At 37.8% G+C, this 25,459-nt stretch overlaps 1 long non-coding RNA gene across 1 annotated transcript in view; it reads left to right on the plus strand.

Annotated features, from left to right (window-relative positions):
• Nucleotides 1-2,579: 2,579 nt before the first annotated feature.
• The window catches only part of LOC114697396, a 45,187-nt gene continuing 22,307 nt past the window's right edge, over nt 2,580-25,459 (plus strand). The window contains exon 1 of the long non-coding RNA XR_003735173.2: nt 2,580-2,939. This is a non-coding gene — a long non-coding RNA (uncharacterized LOC114697396). The remainder of the gene's footprint in view (nt 2,940-25,459) is intronic.

A 25,459-nucleotide genomic window follows, 5' to 3' on the forward strand; every position in this document is an offset into this window, starting at 1 on the left:
CTATTAGAAAGAGAAGGAGAAGGGTCCTGAGCAGAAAGGCAAAAGATCAAACTTCTTCCCTTCTTTTACAGGCTCTCCACATCCCAGGTATTCAAATATCTGCTATTTTCAGAAGACCTCATGCCTCATCACTGACCTGCTTGGCATGGCATCAAAATCCCTTCTCCACCTCTTCATCGCTTGCCTGGCACTGGCAGAAAGCAAGACAGGACTGCATGGCTGCCATCTCTGTGGCAAATGACGGGAGAAAATAAATCTTTTTTTATGCTTTTCTCTTAGCGTAATTTTCCTTCTTTCTTCCCTTCTTCCCTTTCCTGTTTCTATGACTCACTGTTTGCTAATATCCAACCACAGACCATTCTTTGTGTTTGGCAGAGGAAGCAGTTTTATTGTTTGGTAACTCCAGGGGGGATATGGTGTCTATGATGTTGTCTAGGCCCAATCTCCCCCAGGAAGGTTAACTACCTCCATCTTATTCTCAAGGGGAAAAATGCCAACCACAGACTCCCATGCCAGCCACCCTCTCTGTAGACAGGAAGCAGATCTGTTGCTGCCCAGAAGTATTTTTTTTTTTTTTTATCCTCCCAATGGTGTTGCCTCCATGTTTTTTTGTTTTTTTTTTTTTTTTTGGGGGGGGGGGGGAACCAAGAGAAGTTATCTAGAATCTGAATCTACAGAGTGCAAATTATGAATGAGGAAAAAGGGAAGACTTTTTCCCTCTCTAAGCTCTTTCTGGGTTCTGGAGCAGCATGTACACCCGATCAAAGGCCTGCTCATCTGTCTCAAGGGCCAGTGCTGGAGCCCAGCATGCACCTAGAAATATGCACTCACAATCTTAGAAAACTGTGTTCATTAAACTCCACCGGCAGGTCCTCATCCAGAATCTGCTCCATGCCAAAGCAGCATGCTGCTGTTAATCCCCTTTATAGATCAGGCGGTAAAATAAAGAGGGTGGGGCTGGCGGGCAGGGAAGTCCGCACACTTGTTTGGAGAAGAAGAAAAGGGAAAACACAGGGATTTCGTGTTCTCTCCTTTATGTTCTGAGTTGCCAGGACTGGCCAGACCACTGAGAGACACAGGGCTTTTTAGCATTCACTGTATTTTCTCATCCACAGGGTAAGTGCTACACGCAACACAAGAATTTTGAGCAAGACCACATAAATGTCTTTGGAACAGTGGCACACTGTCTTTTCTGTATTGCTCCTCTCTTGGTGCTAAGGAGGAAATAATAGTCATAACTGACATTATTGAGCACTTCCTAGGCGCCAAGCAGGTGGGTGCCACTTATGCCATTTCATTCTCTAAGATCCCTGGGCAGTAGGTACAGGGGCTAGTGATGTCACAGTTTAGAAGGGTGAAGAAACCTGATGGAGTAAGTAGCAAGACGGGGATTTGAACCGAAGCCTTCAAAACCTCGCTCTTAACTTCTCTGCCGTAATCCCCTCTATAAATAGTTCCCTTGAAAGTATGGTTTTGTGGTTTTCATTTAAGATTTTAGTGACTGCTCCTTAATAGTAGTTTTGCCATTATCTGAATCATTACAATTTTCCGCAATCAAACCATAGGGTTTCTTGGAGACAGGGCCTGTGTCTCTCTTACCTTTGCATACCCCTGCAGCTCTGAAAACAAAGCCTGCCCAGAAGGGGAGCTAAACAATTATTTGTTGGAACACACTTTGCATTCTACCGGTATCTAAATAAAGCCCCTCTAAACAAGTTCACTTGCCCAACACCGGGCTTCGCTCCTCTTGGCCGCCATCACGTTCTTGTTTTGTTTTCCAAAGGTTGATTTTGAGCTGGGAGGACACTGCAGTTGTCTTGTCACTTAGCGTGATTTGAAAGTGAGAGTCTGTGTCGCGCTCGCGCCTGCCCTCAGCAATCAGGCCTCACACTCACGAGGCTCTGATTGTAGGAGTTGCCTTATTTGCATTGATGAGGATGAGCCAGCTGCTAGAGCATACAGACCTGCACCTGACACAATCACTGAGTTCAGGATTAGTGAGGGGAATCAGGAATCCACTGAGCTGCATGGCAATCTCAGCCCCACATTAGAGTCACTCAGGCAAAATGACCCAAATTTGCAATGAGCACAATTAGCAATCCAAAGATGCATGTTAATTTGTGGCCTAATATTTTCAACATTTCCCTAAATTAAAAATAATAAATATACCCTTTTCTTGATGAGTCTGGGCATAAAAATAATTCAGAGGACTAAGGGATCCGTAGGAAATGTGCAAACCCCAGAAAAATGTAGATTTCTCTGGCTAACTGGCCACCCTGCCAAAGTTCGTCATTAAATAGCTTTCTAGTGTCATCACCCCTTTTGAAGGCAGTAGACAACAATTATATATGAGGATAACATAATAAATACAACAATAGCGATAAGACATGGGAAAGAAAAATTTAAACTTAAATAAAGGATTTGAAATTTTATATTAGATATTAATATTTTTGAAGCTGTGTTTGGGTTACATGTGACCACAGATATAGTTCAGGTATTTCAAAGTCCTGAAAGTACAAGCAATTGTGCAGGGTTTTTATTAAAAAGATTTTGTAAATCAAGTCGAATGTTATCAAACCCTGGACTGTGTTTCCGCATGTTGACAGTCTATAGGTATTGAAATGCTCACCTATACTTTGGAGTGAGGGGGTGGGGGGACACCACATTTTATAAAAATTGAATAAATGATCGTTCGAAGCAAAAGCATGCAGTTCAAAAGCTAAACCTCCCATTGGAGAGCAGAAAATTTAATGAGCTTTTAATGGAACGCAAGGCGCAGAGTAGTAAATTATTTGTTAGTTGACGATGCAATCAGCATGCTGATTAAGGTTGCTTGGTTTTTTACTAAACATTAACTGAATGAAAACGGGTCGTCCTTGTTCTGCTTGGGGGGCTTTAAGGAAGCAAATGGACTTTCAGAACAGAGATTGTCAATAAAGGTGAGTGCACTCCAGGTGTCATTTGAATATGATGATAAAATACTAGTGATAAATATTTAAAAGCATTTTAAATCCACAATGTTCGTCTAGTGTATTGTGGACTCTGTTTAAAGAAACAGTGGGCCTTGGAGGGCCTGACAACCGTCCGTCCTTCCATCTCTCTCTAGAAAGGACTAACCAGATCTGCTTTTTTCTATCGCAAAAGAAAACAGGGGGGGTGTGCTTTGAAAATATAAACGAGCATCGACTCGGGGACTAGGAACTGCTTGGGAGTTTGGAATGTAAACCTAAAGAGGGAGAGAGAGAGAGAGAGACACAGAGAGAGAGATCAAAACAAAGAAAAATATTCCTGCAGGAAATAAAAGAAAACATGTGCCTGTCTGGATAGATTGAGATAAAAATTTAATTAAGCAGTTTCAATTTTCTGATGTTTTAAAATTGCTATTAGAATATTTATAATTTTAAATTTGTAAATGATGGCATTGTGGGGATATGAGCATTGTGAGTCAGGCATTATATTCTGATTTATAGGGTCTGAAGGTTTGCAAAAGAACAAGGAATAAACAGGGAACAAATTGTGGAATTTGGGGCTATTAAGAATATTAATATGGAATTTGTAAAAATGTCTTTTACTATATTTTAGTCAGTCTTTATAGTAGTCATAATTTGTTTATAGCAGAGGTTTTTTTTGTTGTTGTTATTAAATCTGTTTAAATCAGTGGGTTGATTTTTTTTTCTTCTGAAACAAGGGTTTTTTGTTTGTTTTTCTTCCTGCCAATTGAAGAATTGTGGGTTTGTAGGTTAATTTTCTTCGAATAGCTACAAAGTCCTTTTTCTATAAATTCCAATTAGTTTTATCATTGGTGATTCTCTGGCAATGATCAGGTACCCTTAAAATCCGATAAATAAGTACCTCTCACTTTTAACTATTCCTGTTTATGACCCAAGAGGTTAAAAGCCTTTGACTGGCATTTGACTTCTGACCTCATATAAATGTTATCTTATCAGTCCCTGCTTGTTAACTTGTATTGAGTGCTTGTCCCTGATGGCTTTTAGATAAAGGGTTGTGGTTTTTTTTTTTTTTTTTTTTTTTTTTTTTTTTAATATATTTCCTATAGGAACTAAACCATTCACATTGTTCTGTGCCTAGTGCACTCTAGTCTACAAAGCTGTGAGGGAACTACTAGCAAACACCAGTTATATTTGTATTTATTCTCTGCATTATTTTAAATTTGGCTTTATGGGTAGGATTTTATGATTAAAATACATATTTATTATAATTAACAATAGTCATTCCTAAAGATCATAATACTCTAGTGTGTTTGTCAAGAAGCTACACAGCTTCATATTGTCTCTTTAAAAAACAAAAAACAAAAAAAAAGAAAAACAAAAAAAATTATCTTTGCATTTTGTACCAGCGTGAGATGAATAGAGAGATAATTTATGGAAATCTTGTCTCCCCAGACTTCAGAAGTCTGCTTAATGAGAGAGTCATCAGTAAGATATATCTTCTTTAAAAAATCAAACAGGCCGTGAATAGTGCCTTTGTTAACCTTTGGGAAAAGGTTCAGGCCCTGCTTTACTGTCTGTCCTGAAAACTGAGACAGCATTGGGCCTTTGATTTTATTTGCAACCGTGTGTGGTGTTCATATGTTCAAGTGTACATGTGTGTGAGTCCAGTCACTGTGCAAAATCCTAGTGCATCTGAATGCTGGCATTTTAATCTCTCCACACCTCCTCAGCACTGAGGACACTGCAGGCAGAGGTTGGTGCCTCGGAGGGAGAGGCTGCTTCATTTGCTAATGATCTACAGTGTGGCTCCCAAACAAAATATCACATTAATTTCTATGTGGAAAACAGGCTGTTGGGAGGGGGAAGAAAGGAGAGGCAGCCATCTTGGAGCCATTCTGCTTTGTAGACTCATTCTTCCTTCTACTAAGGCTCAATAGTTGGAATATTATCTTTATTTTTAATTGGCCCACAACATAAAGCCAGAGGCATATTCAAAAGACCTTTGTATTTGTGTTTGGGGTAGAAAGAAAGTTGTAACCTCTTTGGACTTTAAATAATAACTATGACTATAGACAAACTATACCTATTATCCTCTACCGTTCTAAATAAATATACATATAAATGAAGCATATGCCACAGCTTGTGAGGACCTGCGCAGAACCTGTTCAGGGAAACAAATGTCTATTTGGACCATTCGTTTGCTGCTTTCTAAAGGATTAATATGTCAGCAAAGTTATCTGCCCTTCCTCCACCCCCCGTCTGTCTTTTTCCTCCCCAGACATACTCTCCCACGCATGCACACAAACACACACCATCGGATGTCCCCACCTCAGTGACCTGGCAACTTCGAAACTTTCCTAAAACAGGAATTCTCTTTCTCTCAGTTCATAGCTGTTTAGGTGAGCGTAAACAAAAAGAGCAGCTTTGTACATGGTCTGTTTCTTTCCGTGTGTAGGGAGAGATGCTGGGGCTCTGTCCCCACACTGTGTTCATCCTGCTCATTTCCCAGCAAAACACAGGTCTGACGCAGTTTGCCCCCACGTTTCACTTCAACCATTGCTTTTCTTCAAGTGACTAGAGTTTAAGGTCTGCAAAGTCAGAGGAGAAAGACAAACCGCTGCAGGGGGAGAAAAAGAAACCAAGCCCCAAAAGTGGAGATGGCATTCACTGCTCTCCACGTTCTCAGTGTTTTCTCTGCAGTTTTAACACAAAAGCGCTCCCTCCCCTATTTTGGTGTGTTAAAGAGAGAGGACACAAGGAAGAGGTGAAACAGGAATTTGGAAAGCACAGGGCGAGCATTTCTCCTCTGAATGTCCAGCATGAGTCAACAGGAGGGAGACACTCTACAGTTTAATATTAATTTGAGTTTGTTTTTTTTTTTTTTTTAGATAGAAAGGGAATAAAAGTTGACTTTAAGCACATTATCACATTTGCTGAACTTTTATTGATCAATATTGCCTCCTTTTTATATATTTAGAAGTCCACAGTTTGCTGTCCCCAAAATTAGGAGGACAAGTTTGCTATGTCCCCATGAGAAGGGCATGAACAGACCAGTAACAAATTATTGTCCAATTCACATATTTAACTGAAGAAACTGTGAACTTTTACTCCTTAATGTTACTAACCTGAAATAATTTTCCTAAACAGTGTTACTACAAGTTTATAAAATTGAAATAAAAAGAAGGATTTGAACAGTAAGTAATAATCCAAAACAATTGACTAGATTCTCTGAATTAAATCTCAGGGTTCTTTCCAAATGGATATTGTATGCTGATTATTTTTATAAAATAACATTTAAATCTATAGCTAGATAATTTTTAAGCTGGTGAAAGATACAGGACCTTTCATATTGTTTTGTAATTCATGTGTTAATATATGGTCCCAAGTCCTAGTTACTTTGGAAGAAAAAACAGTGTTTGCTTACACTAGTTTCCACAGCAACAGTAGTTAGTAATTGTTGTAGTTAGAAAAACTAGGAGATGAGGGACACTCAAGGCCTTCAGTTTTTGTGCATGGATGGAGCTCTTTATAAAGCTACCTGAGAATGTGTTAAATTTATTGCTCACGTGTTCTCATGTTTACCAACATACTGGGAGAATATATTAGGAGATACGATTCATTTGTTTTGTTTTGTTTTTCTTCCAATTGTTGCCTCAGAAATCAAGCTTGACCTGTTTGGAGAATGCAGAGATGTTAAGGGCCTTTTAGTGTTTCAACAAAAAGTTGAGACCATGAAGTCAGAAATAGTCCCCCAAAGCGTTAAGGGTCAGGTCGTTGGTATCAGCTCTCTGTGCAGACTGATGCAGATGGGTGCCCAGCAGCGGGTGCTCTGTCCTTTCTTCTGGGTTTCCTTGATTTCTGTCAATTGGCTGTGTCCTGTCCTCCTAGCTCACTTGATCTGGCCACACTCTCCCTAGTATATTTTCATCATCAATCTCAGAGCTTACTTGCGGTTTGCATTGGTGGTGCTTTGCTTACTAACAGAGCTTTGGGATTTCAAACTTGAAGAGCTAAGACATTTCTCTGGACGTACTCAGATTCCACCCAAGATCATAGCCATGCTTTTAACCTTTTGGGAAAAATGGAAAAAAAATAAAAATAAAACAAAACCCAATATCCACGGGCTTTCTGATACTGAGGGCACAGCCTGTACATACACCTTGTCCTCTTCCTTTTGGCCTCATCTGCCCTGAAGAATGAATATATTCATCCCTAAGGTTGCTGCTTCAAAGTGACCAGTCAGATGCTAACAGGTCAGCGGCCATCCTGTTGGACAGAGGGTCCATAAATCAGACAAGGGTTGGTATGGCTGAAAAAGAAAGGTAGTCCAGCCTGAGGGAAGCCCCTGTAAATCTCTCCAGGAGCTTTGTTCCTAGCAGGGGTGGAGGTGGGGGTTGGAGTTGGGGTAGCCCTGGCTGTGGCTGTTATTAATGCCCTGGCCCTCCTGCAGTGGGTGCTAACTTCTTGTGCATGAGGGCGGCCTCCACCCATCCCAAACATCGGCTGCTTGGAAAAGTCAAGCACGGCTGAGCCCTGATTTTCATTTAATAGTCAAAACCGAGATGCATTTGGACGATGATGATAGGACAGCTCCCTTGAAAAGATTATTTGAACTACAAAGGCATTCATTTAGGGCTAGCAATGTTGCAAAAGGGCCTGCTAAAAATTAGCAGCCTGTCCTGGTATTTGGAGAGCAAGAGTGACAACTTACTGGACGTTCTCAAGGAATCATTTATATTTCACACTCCACTAGGCAGCTGATTTGAGATTGTCTGTTAGCATAACAAAGGCTCTGAGCCTGTGAACTTCAGAAACCTTTCGACCTCTTAGCTGCTGGCATGAATAGCCCCCAGTCCTGCCTATAGAGATCTCCCAAAGCTCCCCTGTTCGTGGCTAAATTGTTAATCAGGGTAATTTAATATAGTTTTCAATATGCCTCATCTCTTATTGGGAAAGGTATTCACAGCTTCCCTACCCCTGAAAAAAAAAGTTCTTTTATTCAAGTGTGAGAGGGGCAGCTGCAGACAGACCCCCGTCTCTTGCCTCACCCCCCACTCCTTCTTCCCAGCCACAGTGTTCTGAGCAGCGACCACAGGGAAGGGCCAGAGAGAAGCTGGGATGACATTCCCTTTGCAAGCCCTCCACCCTGAGCCTGAAACTCCGTGCTATTTACGCTGGGAAACAACTAAACAAAAAAACTCCAAGCTCAGCCATAGCTAAAACCTCAGAGCCAACACACACACACACACACACACACACACACACACACACACACACACACACACGCCACACCCCATTCTGCACCCTCCTCCTACCACTCCCCTTTCCCCTCCCCCCACCTCTCCGCTCAGCTGCTCTTGTGGCCCCGACAAAATACACTAGACCCCAAGGCCCGCTCATTTTCATTTTTGTCAGAGGCGGCCCTCACTGGCCTGCACACTCCCTCACACAGCTACACCCAGCCTGTCCCCTGCATCCAGGCTCAGTGTGGCTCCCTTGCAGAGTCAATTCACATGCACATTAGTTAACTGAAGAGCTGGAGCACAAATATATTCATTTTAATCCAGTTAAGACCTAAGAGGTCTCATAGGATATTACTCAATAGTTTGAAGACCAGGTCTAAAACTCCGATCTTGCTACAGTGTTTCCTCTCAGAGAGGTCTACAGCACGCCTCTCTTTCACTTCCCAGCAGAGCGTGCTCAAAAAATAAAGTGAATAATAAAACAATTATAAGCAAAGAACCGGCTGCAGGTGGATATTCTGTTAAAATATTGTGTTGTTGACTTTGTTAATTACCATACTTCTAGTGCCCATGTGCAGATGCAGAATGAGAATTTTGTATGAAGAAGGGAAAAATCCAACATCACTATTTGTGGATTTTTAAAATAAAATAAAAAATGGAAAGATACAGTCTCTTAATCATACATTTCACCTTTTACTTCACATGAGGATTTAGACCATTTCTAACTCTTGCTGGGTATGTCTTGGCTGCTGTGGCTGTGGTTTTCCATGGGGTCTCTGTTCTGTCTTTGTGTGTACTGAGGCCTTGTGCCTTGCACCATTTCTTGCCTGTGTCAGGTTTTGGTGGGGATGTTGGCCTCTCGGCTTCCTCCCGTTGAATAAAGCCAGGGTCTAGATCCTGAAGCATTGTCTTGATTTTTCTCCAGGTTGGAGTGGTTCCTGATGGGGTTGGCACACTTGCTTCGTGTACTTGGTATCCTAATCTGATGTCTCCAAGCTGCTAGAAAGGTTGGAGACAACTCAGTTCATAGCACCAGGAAAGGGTTATTTAACCCTCAAATCAGAAATGCAAATCCAGACCCACTCTCAGGAGTACAGAATCACTCAACAGTCCAGCTTCTTTACCAAGATATTTTTTCTGGGTATTAAAAAAATAGTTTTTAAAAATGGGTTTCCTAGTTAATGTAAACATCGTAACAGTGTCCATCGGTGACACGTTGAAATAGAAGAGAAAAGAAATGTGTATAGTTAGGTTAAGATACAGTCCTCAAATCTGTGTTTTCCTAAGGGCTGTGGTGGAATCTGACAGTTTTAATTTCAGTGTTGTGGAAGTTTTTATATTATGAATATTTTTATCAATAATCTATGCATTATTCATTTTAATGATGTGCATTTTATTTTATTCTTTAAGTAATGATTTTCATTTTTCTTGAGGCCTTAAACTGGAATATTTAGAAACATTAATTGGTAGCTATTACAAACAAGTAGATGGATATTGTTGATTTCTCTTTTAAAAGCCAAGGACATGGAGTCATTCATTCAAAATTAACAGAAATGAAACTTTCATTTCAGAAAATACTGTGGCTTTCGACTCAAGAAAGAAAAAAAATACACAATTGGCATTTTTCAATGCTTTTGCTTAACACTCTTTTCATTAGCCTTTTCCTCATTAGAATTTATGATCCATGTCCATCTCTATACTTTTACATCTCTGATTTCTGTTAAATTTTATAACAGAGGTTAATGAGTACAAAGGAACAGAAGGCCTGTTTGCTTTCATCTATGATGCTCAATATTTTAAGGTTGTTTATATTTGCATTTAAATTTTTTCCCATGATCTTAAATTATTAAAATTCAGTGAAATTAATTGTATTGGAGTTAACTAACACGGGGATTAAAAGAAAGAATTAAATTAAACAGTACAATTCTGCTGAATTGTGATGTTTTTCTTGGGCTTGGGCCTTCTAATGCCTCTCTAGCATTGCATAGTTTGGGTTTCATATTTGTGGGAGAAGAAGTGTTGGGGGGAGAAGGATGTGTTTTTGGAATGGTGTTTGACGGGGAATGAACGCAGACACCAGAACAATTATATTACAATCCCATTGGGAATGCCAGCACCAAATTTAGCCAGACTGATGGGGCACTGTCTAGACGGTCCCTTTTGTGTATCAGCTGTTTTTTCCCTGCTTTATTGCGTTGCCTGAATGTGTGAGTTGAACATGCATATGGATCCCAAACATAGCCATTCTTGCTATTAAACCTGCTTTCATTTGGCTAACGTTCAAGGGCTATGTGTTCCTACTGCATTCCCTTTACAGTACTGTGGTAATTAAAGCACAGCTTTCACATTAGTGGCTTAACAAAGGCCATAAGACAAAGTAGAAGGTGCCTAGGCTGTTTCTTTATATGAAAAAATTAACTGGGTAAACATTTTTGTCTTCCCAAACATGTCCACCTCCATTCTACTAAAATGAAAGAAAGCCAGAAAGATAAGACATAAAACAATGAGAAGAAAGAGGCAGAGTACATATAAATTACCACCTTTCCTTTTGAAAAGGGCAAAGGAAAGAAAGAATGTGTATTAAATGTTTACAGTGTAATTAACAGCAGTGTGTGTGTGAGAGGGATTACACCCCCTAGACATTTTATTTGGTAAACCAAGTGGAGTCCAGTGATAGGGTTGTTGCAGAGTCTCAGAAATAGATTCCCAAACTCTTCTAAATATACAGTCACACATTGCTTTCATGTTATTAGACAGATAGGAAAGCCCAGAGACATTTCACATCTGGGCAGCTGTCAGGATTTTCTTCCATTTGTCAAGCTGGTGTAGAAGGGTAAAGCTTCCTTACAAGTGAACCCAGTATCCACACAAAACAGCCACTATTCACAGGAGTGCACACTTCATGGGTGATGGTGCTGAGACTTTGAAATGAACACAAATTAATTATGCAATTAGAGAGTGAGAAACAGCAAAACTAAAAAATTAATGATGGTGAAAGTAGGTATGAGATCCACCTCTTTTAATAAAAGGTTTATCAGCAAATTGTGCCTACAGTCAGTAAGAATGGAAAAACCTGGGAAATCGGAATTCGATAAAGTATAAGCCATTTCTAGTAAAATCTTTGCCTCATCCAAGGAGTCCAAAGAACTCACTGTTTCAGGAGAGATGAGAGACAAGACAACATTTCATAACAGAAAACTTTATTAAGTACAGATACACAAACTATATTTGCTGAAATTATTTTCTCCTAACAACAAAGAGACAAAAGTCTTTATCTCAAGAGGAGGAAAAAGAGTTAAAGTTAGTGATAGAAAAAATAGATTAAATCCTTACAACTAAGTCATGGAATTCTGATTTAAAAATAGTGATTTTGAAGTTTTTGTTGCTAGAAGTTAATAACTGCCACCTACTATTGGTAATAAAGACTTTATCCATCTTTTGTGGATTAGATGTGGATGAGAGAGAGATAGAGGAAAGTAAATTCTTTCTAATTTTATTAATAGGATGCATGAGGAACGATTGATTTTTGTTGTTGCTGTGTTTGGTTTTTTTTGTTTGTTTGTTTTGCTTTTGTTTCAAAATATCATATCACAGACCAACTATCCTGAAGTATGCAGGGGTATCAGATGGGGAGAACTTTCAAGGCTGGTAGGGGAGGCAGATTGTCCCATTGACAATAAACATGGAGGTCTTCAGTAGGCACCGAGAGGCATCATTGCTAGCAGGCTCTAAGCTCAACTTTATTTAGCATGATAGAGAAAAACACACTGTGAAAGGCAGAGAGAGTAACCGAGAGAGAGAGAGAGAGAGAGAGAGAGAGAGAGAGAGAGAGAGAGAGAGAGAGAGAGAGAAAGAGAGAGACAGAGGCAGAGAGACAGAGACAAACAGAGAGACAGGCAAGAAAGTGTGAGAGACAGAGACAGAGAGATAGGCAAGAGAGAAGGGGAGAGAGAGGAAGAAAGAGAGAAAACCACTGAAAAATAAAGACTGCAAGAGGAAAATGGGGGTGGGTGGGTTGTTTGGGGATGGGTGGTGTGCAGGAATACTGAAAAAGGAAAGCAAGTAAGAGCAGAGAATGAATATTGTAAGCATTGTTTTAATCTAAAACAGAGATGCTTCCAGGAGAATGAATTTCAATGGAGCTGAGCCAAAAATAATTATAGAGCTTTTCTTGTTTTGTTTTGTGAATGAAGAGCATCTCTTTTCTGGCGATGCAGAGTGAGGGGGAAGCAGAGGCCAGGGATTGAAGTGATGCCCCTCTGGCCCTTTGCTTCTACACCCCACAGTGGCGGACCTCTCTTTATTTCTCCTTACCAGTAGCGATTGGCATGGCATTGTGCAAGAAAGAAGCGGGCGGCAGCAGCCCCCAAACCTTAGCTGGGTTTTCTTTTCTGACAGTCACTTGTTTATTCTGTGAAGGCCGGAGTATTGAAACAGAAGCAAGATTGGGGTGGGGTGGCAGGAATACATATTTTAGGTTCTAGAAATAAAATTGAGCTATTTACAACTAGGAATGTTCCTCTGTTCGAGATGCTTGAAACTTCCCATGGGGTTTATTTTACCAATTATATTCGTTCTCTTGTTTTTCATCATCAGTAGCAGGCTACAAAAGGAAATGAAAGGATTCTCTCAATTTTCCTCCATGTTCTCTGCGATGTAAAAATCTTGATCTTGAAACCATTTTTTTAAACAGAGAAAAAATAATAATTTGTTAAAATAACTTGAGCTATGACTGAATTTTTGTGAAAGCAATAAAACACACTCCTTGCAAAGACAGGAACAAAAAGCTTACATGAATATGAAATACACAAGACTGGAGGAGAATCCACCAACATTAATAGGCTTTGTGACAAAGTAACCCTAAACAACTCGGGATTTATTTCTAAACACTTTTAATTTTTTCAGATTAAATCGACTTACGTGCAAATCATAGCATATGCATTTTCCAAAGACCCAAACTCTTCACTTTGGGTGCTGTACCATCTAGAAAATGTATTGTCATCCACCGATGCTAGTAGTCCAAGAAGGACTGAAGGCATAACGTGTCTTTGTGATACATGAATTTGAGGAGGCTTTTTAAAAATCGTATCTTTCCAACTCTCAAAAAACTAGTTTCATTTTCTCTGTATCATATTCCACAACCGACAAAAAATTAAGATTTGGTTTTACTAACATTTGATCTGCTAAGTTTAAAACGTTTAGTGACCCAGCAGAATGGCTGTGTGGAGCTGTAAATGTAATGGACTAACATTCAATGACCTGGATATGAATTTAAAACAAAAGAATGTATGTTATATTCATCGGCATTGTTAACTAGCAGCGTAAGTATAAACATTCCTGAAAGTAGCAACATTGGATATAATTTCCTTTAGAACTTTCATGGATTAAGATTTGTTGTGTTTTCCTGTCAAAAAACTTGAAATGTAGAGTAGTTAGCAGAAAAGTCATGAAATTCTATTATGTGGATAACTTTTACTTTTTAAAGATTAAAAATGTCTTCATGGATATAGAACTTCTATTTGGATATTTTCAAAATGTATTTTCAATGTCAGTATGAATATATTGTGTAAATATGTGAATATGAGTTCTATGAATCCATATTTAAATTAATAAATCATATCAATTCACTTGACATTTTTCTCCCTCTGAGTTTCCCCTCCCCTTTTTCATCTCTCCACTAAAAGCATTTCTTTCACTGTACGAGACCCATTTTTGAAACAGGTATTATAGAACAAGGCTGACAATTGTTTTAGAAGAACTTTTAACCAACTTTGATATATTACAAATAATTAAATGATTATTTAAGAATCTAAAGTACTTGGCAACACTAATAAAACCTCAACTCCCAAATGAACAATTCTACTCTTTAAGATCAGCAGTTAATTAATACTAATGAGAACAATGCATGTATACTAATACACAGAGTATTACTAATAAACAATACACTAAGCTAAAATATGTGCTTGAGATTAGCAAAAAAATATTGTTTCTAATAGAAAACATCCCTTCTTTAAAATGTGAACAACGCTAGGTGTGGTAGCTCATACTTACAATGCCAGCATCCAGTAGGCTGAGGCGGGAAGACTGTGAGCTTAAGGCCCATGCTGGCTATTCAATGAGTCCCACACTGGTCTGGTCTCTACAGGGAAATCTTGTTTCTAAAAGCAAAGCAAACAAATGAGCAAAAGCAACAGTAAAAATAGATAACTTCCAATATAGCAAAAGGTTTAATAATAGTTGTGTCTGTTGAAAACACTAGGAGATATGAACTCTATTGGGTTATACAAAGGCCATGAAATTGAGAGAAAATGTTTGTTTACTAAAATATTTAGAATACAATAATTATTTATTAACAAAAATGCAGTATATTATACCTAGACATGTACTTACTATCTCAAAAACTAATTTTCATAAAAGGAGATTATATGTTTATAATTGAGAAGTATCCCAGATATGTAAGTGATAACTACAGTTACATAGAGTACTTGGTACATGCTATGATGTTTCTATATTTTATATGAACACATGGACATGTGTGTAGAGAAATGTTTCAACACAAGTATATTTGCCATTTGTTTCCATTGACCATGGTATAACAGCATTTGTAACTGGAATGATTCTTTTCCAGCCCTAAATTACTAAAACAGTTTGAGAGTTTAGTACCTCCAGTCATCATACTGAGAAAGTTACATTTTTCACTGAAACCAACCTTAGGAGATGCCCCAAACACAGTCTTATTGTTCTTTTTGTTCTGGTGGTGATATAGAGCCTGATACAAGGCTGTGGGTGGGAGGAAGCAACAGGAAGTTATTCAAAGGATTGGCCTGGAAGCTCCGAGTCTCACAGGCTTCTTTGGTGGCTACAGAAGCTATTATGCCATGTAGATGAGATGTGCTGAACATGAAGACTTTGGAAAGTGCCTTCACACCCTGAGGATCCAGAACATTGAACTTCTGTGTTCACTGGGCACAACTCCCTGTGTTGGTACAAGAAGCCAGCTGCAGAGAGCTTCACTCAACTCTGTGCTCAGGTTTGTCACTTTGTGTCAGAACTTCCAGGTTCTTTAAATATGTTAAGTGGCATTGCTGATATAAGCCTCAATGTAGCTGTACTTGCTGTTCTGATCAGGGTTCATTCATGGTGGTGGAGTTTGGTTAAGGGCCCGCAACAGTCATACTTTACAGTAAGGGAGCAAAATCTTCTTGGATTCAGTGGAGGTCAGGTATGTGTAAGAACAGAATGAGCATTGCATGTTTTGAGAAGAGTAATTTCTGTAGAGGCATGCATATTTCACAGATGTTCTTTATAACACAGGGAAGTGTGGTACAGTAGAAGTAAAGTCCTGTTAGCCTTTGCCCTCAATATTAAATGCTATTTTCTATAGCTAGGTCATATAAAATATCCGGTAATATTTATTGTAGCAATAGACGACTCCACATAAGAACGGCTAGTGAGCTTGCGTGTCTATTTAATCATAATCAAGGGCCACCTGGAAAGCACTAAGTGACAATAAAGCACATTCTTGCTAACATATTAGGTAAATTGATAATAGAGAAAATGATGACTTAAGCTAGAAAAGTCAACAGAAAATAGTAGTGATTATATGTGTCTTACACACAAGCCTACTGTATTACATTCAGTATACAATATTTTGTCATATAAAAGAGAAAGTGTGTCCCTCATCATGATGACATAGTTGTGTTAGAAAGTTTTATAGGGTGGCTTATTTCCCAGAGCCCATTAAGCTTCCCACATGGCTTGGTGGGTAGAATCTCTCCTCCCAGTTAATACCCATTTTTTTTTTGTCACACAACTTCATAATGATTTTTCAACAACTAGGTATAAATTACTAGTTTTGTGTATCTCTACTAGAGGAGGTCAGTGTTTGCTCTTCTACCTCATGAAATGCATCAATATTAGAGGCATGTGAAAAGGGGTTTTGACCTTATGTAATTTATTGCTATATTGGTTGGGGCCTGAATCTTTGCAAAGGCACACGTGTCTATTATTGCTTAGTTTTTCTCTTGGAACAAAAATGTAAGCATAAAACTGGAGGTAGACTGAAAAAACAAGAAAACCTCACCAATGGAAATTGTTTAATGCACCAAGAAAACCCTTTCGGTGGATTGCAATGAGTGACTGATGGAGAGGATCCTGGAGGAATTGGCTAATGGTGTTATCACAGAAAGCCTTGCAATCAGCATTCGTGAGGTCGGTCAGACCAACATCTCAAACGGATTTCAAGTCATCAGAGATCATCTAATCATTTTATGTCACCCCCAAGGCCTCCACAAACAAACATGGAGATCAAGCAACAGTGTCCTGCAGCTTCCGTCCACTCCTGTCTGCCCGCTGTCCTCTCAAGTTCTCTGTTATCCTTGCTTTCCCACGGTCCGCTTTAGTCTTGTTCCAGTGATATCAATAAGCATAAACAGCTTATTTCAAACCTATGAGTTTAGACCCGTAGTGCGTGATTCGTGTGTGCCTTTTCATTATTATTTAGTTAAAATATACCTGTGGCAACAGATTTTTAAAATTAATTGTTTCAGTATTACACAGAACAATGGGTTGGTTTCACTATGACATTTTCATACAGATCTCTCTTTGTACTTTGCTAGTATTTGTCCCACATTAGCCTCTCCTGTCCCTCCCTCTTAGAAATAATTTTTAGAAGCAAACCCCAAAGAAAACATAGAACTGAAATGTTGTTTGATATCACCAAATTTATTTATAAATACAGGCCATGGTAAAACTCAGCAAAGCCCTTGTGAGACTGCTCTCATGCTTACCGATCCCAGGGTACAGAAAGAATTAGCTTATTCAGGAAAACTCAAAGTCATAATTAGTCTTGTGAATTATAATAATCTGGTCTCATCCTCCATTTCTTTCTCACGTAGTATTCCCAGTGGGAGTTCTGAATGAAAAATGACAATGAAGTTGGGCATTAATAATGGCATACCTGTGAAATATGAGCATTTTCCTATAGTAAAACTGGAACTCTGCCCCATCTTGCTCCTATATTTTTCAATTAAAAGAATAACATCACCATATTTTTTCCAATTAAAAAAGTCAGTCATAACTTTTAAGAATAACTCAAAATAAGAAAAGAAAATAAACATTTTCCTCCATGTAAATATATTTTCCTCTTAATGTAGTTATAGATATAAACTATATTTAATTTTATTTTTAAAAAATTTAAGTGTCTAGCTTTGATAGTTTTCTCAAACAGATATTAAATATCAAGAAAGGAAAAAAGATGAAAACCAGAAAGAATTTGTAATTATTCTGAAAGAGTTCAGGTCAGACACTTTTCATAATTTGACCACTCAGACCACCAAATAGTTTGTGATCACTAACTGAGTGATCGATTATTTTAATATATGGAGATACATAAATTAAGAGGGAAAATGCAATTGCTTGCAAGCCTTGAAAATTTAAAACATTATGTGAAACATAAGTACATCTTTGAAGAGTAACAGCTAACTAGTCTTAGAAAAAACACAGAGGCAAAATGCACAATAATTGGACATCCACATAAGCCCAAGTTTGCATAGCTCAGAGAGCCCTAAAAATTTAGGATTAGCTCATCAACAGGACAATAAATAAATTTTAGTATATTCTAACAATGGAATATTACTTAAGCAATACAAAAGAATACATTATTGCATTTTACAACATCTAAGTTCTCAGCATAATTGTGTTTTGTGAAAAATAACAGACCAGGAATAAAGGGTGGGGGAGTAAAACCATTTTGCAATGTGATAGGAAATTCAGACTAATCTATAGTAACAAAAGGTAGGTCGGTAGCAGGGAGAGGGTGTTGGCAGGAATTTCAAGGATAAGGGAATTGTGGTGACATGTGGCTGTCTGGACTGGTGATAGAGTCACAGGTGTATAACACCTGTAAAACTTTAAATGATATAGTTAAATATGAGCAATTAATTATATATAGTGTTTCTCTCAGAGTATGTGTTAAACACAAAAGGACTACACAGAATGAATACATCAACTAGTCAGAATACATGTGAACCATCAGCAAAAACAATTACACACTGGGTTTTGGTGTTATTTGGCACACTGGGACCATTTACAGTTTTGAAGAATTTAGGGATTCTGACTGTCTTTTGCATCCACTAACTGAGGTTAAGGCTGCTGGATTAATTTTAAACATTTTCCTGTTTTTATTATTAAAAATCAATATATCACCAAAGAACAAACAAAAAATTTTGATTCCATCTCTTGAAATATTACAAAATGTGGGACATAGGACAGTCATATAAAGAGTGTCCAAACACTGCTAAATGGTCATTTGAGGCAGAGGGAAGCTGAAAGATATTTAATTTTAAAATTAAACCATCTTGAGAAAAGACAATCCATCTACAAAGCATTTTAATTTTATAATAGTGTTTGTCACAACGCCATGTGATGGCTAATTTTAGTTGTCAACTTGACACACTTGGGAAGAGGCAACCTCAGTTGAAGAATTTCCTTACAGGATTGGCCACAGGCGTGTCTGTGGGCATTTTTTTTTTTTTGATTGCTCATTAATAGAGTAGGGCTTAGTCCACTGTGGGCAGTAGCATCCCTAGCAAGTGGGCCTGGGCTATGTAAGAAGGGCAGATGACTGTGAGAGAAGAGGCCAGTAAGCAGCACTCCACCATGGTCTCTGTTTCGGTTTCTGCTTCAAGCTCCCACCTTGGCTTCCCTCTATGGCAGACTGTAACTTGTGAGATGAGCTCGACTCTTCTCTGCCCAGGTTGCACTTGGTCAGTGTTTTATTCACAGCAACAGAATGCAAACTAAGACACACCTCCAAAGATTTTTTTTCTTTCATTTCCTACCATGTGTTATAATTTAAACAAACAAACAAACAAAAAAAAAAAACAAAACAAAAAACAAAAAAACCAGAGTGGAAGAGTTTCCCTGAGGGTTGTTGATAGACAACTAACAGATATTCTCTGAACATGTTTGCCTCAGATAGATATCTTGAGAATAAACACCATTTTAATTAGTTTCAACACAATTTTGAAAACTACCTGAGGCCCTACCAAAGTCCTTGTATGGCTCAGTGTGAAGGACAGAGATGACTCCAGGTTGCTTCTAATTTTATTACAGGAAATGCTGTGTTTACTTATAATTAAAATTTTAGATCAATATCTGAATATATTGGTCCTTAGGAGGAAATCCAGTGAAATCCAATCAACATATGGGGAGGTGGTGGACTGAAGGCAATCATTTCATGATCATATGTCAGTAAAACAGAATTAACATTCAGTCAGTAGAGTATTCATGTGTGTGACATTACCTGAAAGACAAACATTTTCTGCTTTGACATACTATGATTTAAATTTATTGCTCTGATTTTACAGACATGTTTAAAGTTGATTAATAGAAACATTTCTATTTAGAGTGAGCTACTTATCAATTTTTTAAAATATCCTCCCTTCATTTTGGCCAGAGATGGTCCTCACACTCCATAGAATACTGAATATAAGCTCTGCAGCAGAGGTTGTCACAGAAGCCTTCTGTGTCCCTCTTTCTCCACTGTGAGTCTTTAGTCATCCATAAGATGCAAAAGTAGCTTCCTTGGCCTTACAGTCAGTGGGAGCACGGACTGTGGACATCCACATGGTCTCCGGTGTCAGCATCTACCATGGACCTCTGGTGGCAGCACAGACCACAGACATCAACACAGCCCTCTGCCACAGCACAAGCCATGGACACCGCCATAGCCCTCTGTGGGAAAATGTTATGTTGGGGGAAAAGGGTTGCAACAGAAAAATGTGCCATTAAGTCTGGACATGAATTTCTAGCTGATCTTAACTTGAGATGCACTTAACATTTACATTTGAAGCTTTGTACCCAGTTATGACCATGTTTCCTCCCTCGCTGGACTTTTATTTTTTATTTCAGAATGGACTCCCCTCACTGAAAAACAAAGTCAACTTCTCTTCCTTTTTCTTTGCACTTTCACTGGTCATCATGTTTTTTATGTCTTTTTTTTTTTTAATGTCTTCCTTCTTCCCTCCTGTTGCTTCATTATTTACTCCATATTTTTTTTTATGCCTTTTGAAACCTTAGCCAGGATTCAAGACATTGTTTTATCAATGAAGTTGCAGTCACCTTGGACAAGATGCCTAAGTAAGTTTCCCCTGCAATACTGTGAATCAAACCCAGAACCTCACATGCAAGGGCAGCTTCTATAGCATTTTAACTGCATGTTTATCCCTCATTATTTCTTGACTCTGCTTACTTGTTAAAACATTTTCTGAGATACAGCAATAATCCTCCATTTCTATAAAGTACCTGTGATATTATTTCCTTTGGTTTTCTCTTTGCTAAGGATTTTAGCTTTCACTATGACCAATATATTGACAAAAGAATTCAAAAGATTTTTAAGAAGTGCTAGGATTTTCTCTCCTGATTCTCAGTATTGTGTTTAGTCAAATTGGATGAGTCCATCTCCTGTACCTCACACTACATGGAAAGGGATCCCAAATCAGGATGTTTGGAAGTTAATAATTAGAACAAAATCCTATGTGTAGGTTTCTAAGACTGAAGCCTCTTACAAAAGTCATTCCACAGGCATCTGGGATTGAGATGCAGCATTCTGACTTCCAGCTGGCCAGACATTAAGTTCTCTTTCTCATCCTTCTGCTCCTTGTCTTAGAAGAGATATAAATTGACAATCATATTCATGGTAGTACTTTTAGTAAAATTCCAGATGTCTGTGTTTCTTAGCAGTAGCTTGGTCAAAGCCTGCTCTAATATCCATCTTACTGGATTTTCTTTTGGACTCGATCTATTTGCAGAGGGTTTTTGTTTTGTCTTTGTTTTATTAAAATGATAAAGTACAATTAAGTCAGTTTTATTGGAAAACTGAAGGACTATAAGCTGATGTGTCATAGAATTGTAAGTCAGGTGTGTATTGTGTGACACAGGGCCCTCATTTATTTATTTATTTATTTATTTATTTATTTATTTAATTTATTTTTTATTTATTTAACTCACAGAAAAATAGATGACTACAGTAAAGTCAAGTGAGTGACTTCTAAATGATCCAAGGGGCAATGGGACACTTGTCAGCACCAAAATGATGGAAAATATTTTGTCTGTTCAGTGTAGTAGAATATTATTTTAAGGTATGTTACTTTTGTTTATGTTTGCATTTGTTTAACTCTGTGAAGCTGTGATACTTTGCCTGTCTAAAAACACCTGATTGTCAAATAAAGAACTGAACAGCCAATAGCAAGGCAGGAAAAAGGATAGGTGGAGCTGGCAGGCAGAGAGTATATATAAAAGGAAAAAAAAAACTGGGAGGAGAGGGTTAGGAGCCAGAGAAGGAGGAGGACTCCAGGCGCTAGCCACCCAGCTACAATGCAAGCCATGGAGTAAGAAGTAAGATTTACAGAAGTAAGAGAATAGAAAAGCCCAGAGGCAAAAGGTAGATGGGATAATTTAAGTTAATGAAAGGCTGGCAAGAAATAAGCCAAGCTAAGCCTGGGCATTCATAATTAAGAATAAGCCTCTGTGTGTGAATTATTTGTGAGCTGGGTGATGGGCCCCCCAAAAAAGATCAAAGACCAACCAACAGCACTTCAGAAGACATATGAAAGAGTATCATTGACTGAGACACTCATAAGTATCAATAAGTAACACTCACACACTTATTCTCCAAAAGCATAAGGGTTTTCCTTGACCTTTCACTGATCTAGTAGCATGGTCACTTTTTAATTTGCTGTTATAAGTAATTGCAATGTATTTTATTAATTAATGCATAAGAATCATTATTAATTACTCTTAACTTCATAGCATTTCATATAATATACTCCATAGATTTTTTAAAATCCAGAAAGATAGAATTGAGAGTTACCCATGAGCAGTTATGGACTGGATTAGAACAAAGAAATTGAAGTATATAGCACTTGAAAAATAAAAACTAAATAGCTTCTACAAATATTCATGTTTATTTTGTCTGCATTGGGTCTAGTTGTTTTAAATTAGAAATAATAAACACAATCTCCAATTCTACTTTATACATTTTTTTTTACACATTGGCTAGTCAATGATGATGCCCATTTTTTTTTTTAAATTGTATAGATTGTAGTGTTAGAGAAAATAAATAAATTTACCCGTTTTTATTTAAAATTTTACAAAAAATTAAGACTTGGTAGTTTTTCAGTACCTAAAAGTGATGTTGTAGTTGATGTTTGATTGGAAAATGAAACAACCCTTCAATTACTTGAAAAAATTTTAGTGTAACACGAATTTCTAATAGGTCTTTTAATAAAAGTCCCTGAACTAGAGATTGGGGATACATTACTGAAAGATCAAAGAGGACAAAGGAACAAGCCACAGACCACCACCTCTTACCTTAACAAACTCCTCAGCCTGAAAAAGCCTCAGCCAATAGGCATCTAGACGAATGAGCTTCCTGTCTTTATTTCCTGTCTCCTCATGCCTGATATACCTTTCTCTGCCAGTCATCACTTCCTGGGATTTAAGGCATGTGGTACTTTCCAAGCAAAGGCATGAGCTCTCAAGTGCTGGGATTAAAGGCGTGTGACTCCCAAGTGTTGGGATTAAAGGTGTGTGCCACCGCTGCTGGCTTTGTTTCTCTCCTAGGACTGAGTCAATCTCATGTAGTCCAGGGTGGCTTTGACCTCACAGAGATCTAGACTGATCTCTGCCTGCCAAGTGCTAAGATTAAAGGTGTGTGCCACCACTGCCTGGCCTCTATGTTTAATCTAGTGGCTGGTTTTGTTCTCTGATCTTCAGACAAGTTTTATTAGGGTACACAGTTATATCACCACATTTCCCTTTTTTTGTCTAAAATAATAAAAGATTATAACTAATATAAGAAAAACTATATACAATAAGTACAATAAGTATAAACAGTAAAGAATTACATTAACAGTGTCCAATCCATAAACATTTTGATAAATTCAGAGAAAATATTCCATTGTTTATCCCTATTTTGGTGAATCCAAAGTGTTGTACCTAATTCACTATCTATCCTTGTATTGCAAACCAAAAACTTTCTTTTGATGTCTTCAAATTTATACACTTTATAATACCTGTTTAATGAGTTTCTTTTCTGAATTTGTTAATAAGGAAAAGTATGACTATCTAGTCTTCAGCTCCCTTAGAGATTCAAGAAGGAAATAATATTTACTGAGTAAGCAGGAAGTGATTTCCCAAAAATGTGAGAAATGACAGAAACAGCTGGCTTCCTGGACAGTCACCCTAGGTTCCTCTGCAACATTGGAGCATCCATCTTTGGCCTACCAGCCTAGCATATCTGACAGACTTATCTGTGAAGCAGGATTTTTCTGAAGGGCTATCCTACCTTGTCTTTGCAAGGTTTGACAGTCCTTTCTTTTGTGTCCTTTTGTCTATTTAGACAGCATACTGTTAATAGTTGAGGCAAGTGTGCTTTTCTTGCCCAGTGGCTAACTTTTTGCCACAGAGAAAGTAAACTCCATATGGAGTTTCTTCAGTGTCCATCATCTACTCTGAAGTAGATTGGTGCTGCCAGGAGCAGACATGTCTCAGTGTCATAAAGAAAAAAATAAGAAGAATCTATGTTTTTAAAATATCTTAAATGCCATATTTTGTAGCTCTCTGAAGTATTTGAAGATGACCTGTCTATATAAAATATATTTGTTTGACCTTAAAAACATACCTAATATGACTTACAAGTTTGATTGTAATGACTAATTACTAACTTGCATTTCTTTATATCCTAATTAGTTGGTAATAATAACTTTCAAGGACTAGAAATTTGCATTACATTGTTAAATGAACTAATATAGGTACAATACCTTGAACAAGATTAGAAATATATATATATATGTATGTGTGTGTATATATAACATATATATACAGTATTTCCTAACCAAAATCAATCTCTAATTTGTATCAATATACATAATTTGCATACAATATATAAAAATCTAATCCAATGTAAAAATATTTAAAACTAGTAGTTGCTTTTTAAGTGTAGATTCAATAATCTACCTTTTTATCTTATCATATCCATATCCTCCCTTTTTTCTTTCCAGAATAGATTCAATAATCTATCCTATCATTTCTATACCTTTTTTTTCCAGATTCAATAATCCACCTCTTATCTATATCCTCTTTTTTTCTTTTTCTTTTTTTTTCAAACAAGAACCCTGAATCGAATCTCCTTTGTTTAACTTTTTTTCCTGACCATTATCAATTAACAAACTTGTAACTAACCATACTAAACAATGACAATTATCCATAACCCACTGAAAGGCCAAAAACCACCCACCCCACCTCTTGGAATGGGGCATTGTCTCTTAAAATTACTTCCTGCTGTCTGGGGGGGGGGCAAAGTCATCTTCAGGGATTCCTGAAAAGAAAAAATTTGGGTTAATTGTCAAGTCCTGGGAGAGGTAGCTGTATCATTTGTTGTCTGTCTCTGCATAATGCAAAAGTATGGGGCTTGTCTCAAGTCCTGGCTAGAGTAGTCTGTGAGGCTATATCATCCCTGCTAGCTATCTTGATATTGTCCTGAGCAGTTTGTAGTCCAAAGCCAATCTTTAGGTGGTTATTGTCAGCTTGGTGGTGTTATCATCTTCCTGATGGAATTGGTATCATCATAGAGTTTTGCCAATCTCTATATATTTTGTTTTGCCTAAAATTACATCTTTTGCTATATACATTACTTATCAGTCACTAATTATTTTCGTAGGCTATTTAGTGTTCTATCCAAAGAACATACCATGTCAATACTCTCTCTGATCCATGGTAAGAAGAACAAATTGTATAGGATCTTGATTTGAATAAGTAAAAGTATAATATAGGAAAGAACATGTGGTCTAAGCAAATATCAAAATCAAAGACAGACAGTTGGACAGACCTGAGACAGCTCATCAGATCCACCATAAGAAGCTATTGGTAATATAATTAATAGAGTTTTAGTGAAATGATAGATACCAAAGCTAGAGTTCAGAGAATGTGGAGCCAAACTGGAAAGTGAAGAAATGGCTTGCTCTCACAAAGAGAATAACTATATAATATCTTATCTCAGAATTAAGAAACACAATAATGCCAGGCGGTGGTGGTGCATACCTTCAATCCTGGCACTTGGGAGGCAGAGGTAGGCAGATCTCAGTGAGTTTGAGGCCAGCCTGGTCTACAAAGTGAGTGCCAGGACTGTTATACAGAAAAACCCTGTCTCAAAAAACAAAAAAAGAAAGAAAGAAAGAAGACAATAATTTTATGCATTACAAA

The sequence above is a fragment of the Peromyscus leucopus genome, chromosome 11, assembly GCF_004664715.2.
Source record: "Peromyscus leucopus breed LL Stock chromosome 11, UCI_PerLeu_2.1, whole genome shotgun sequence".
Taxonomy (NCBI): Eukaryota; Metazoa; Chordata; class Mammalia; order Rodentia; family Cricetidae; genus Peromyscus; species Peromyscus leucopus.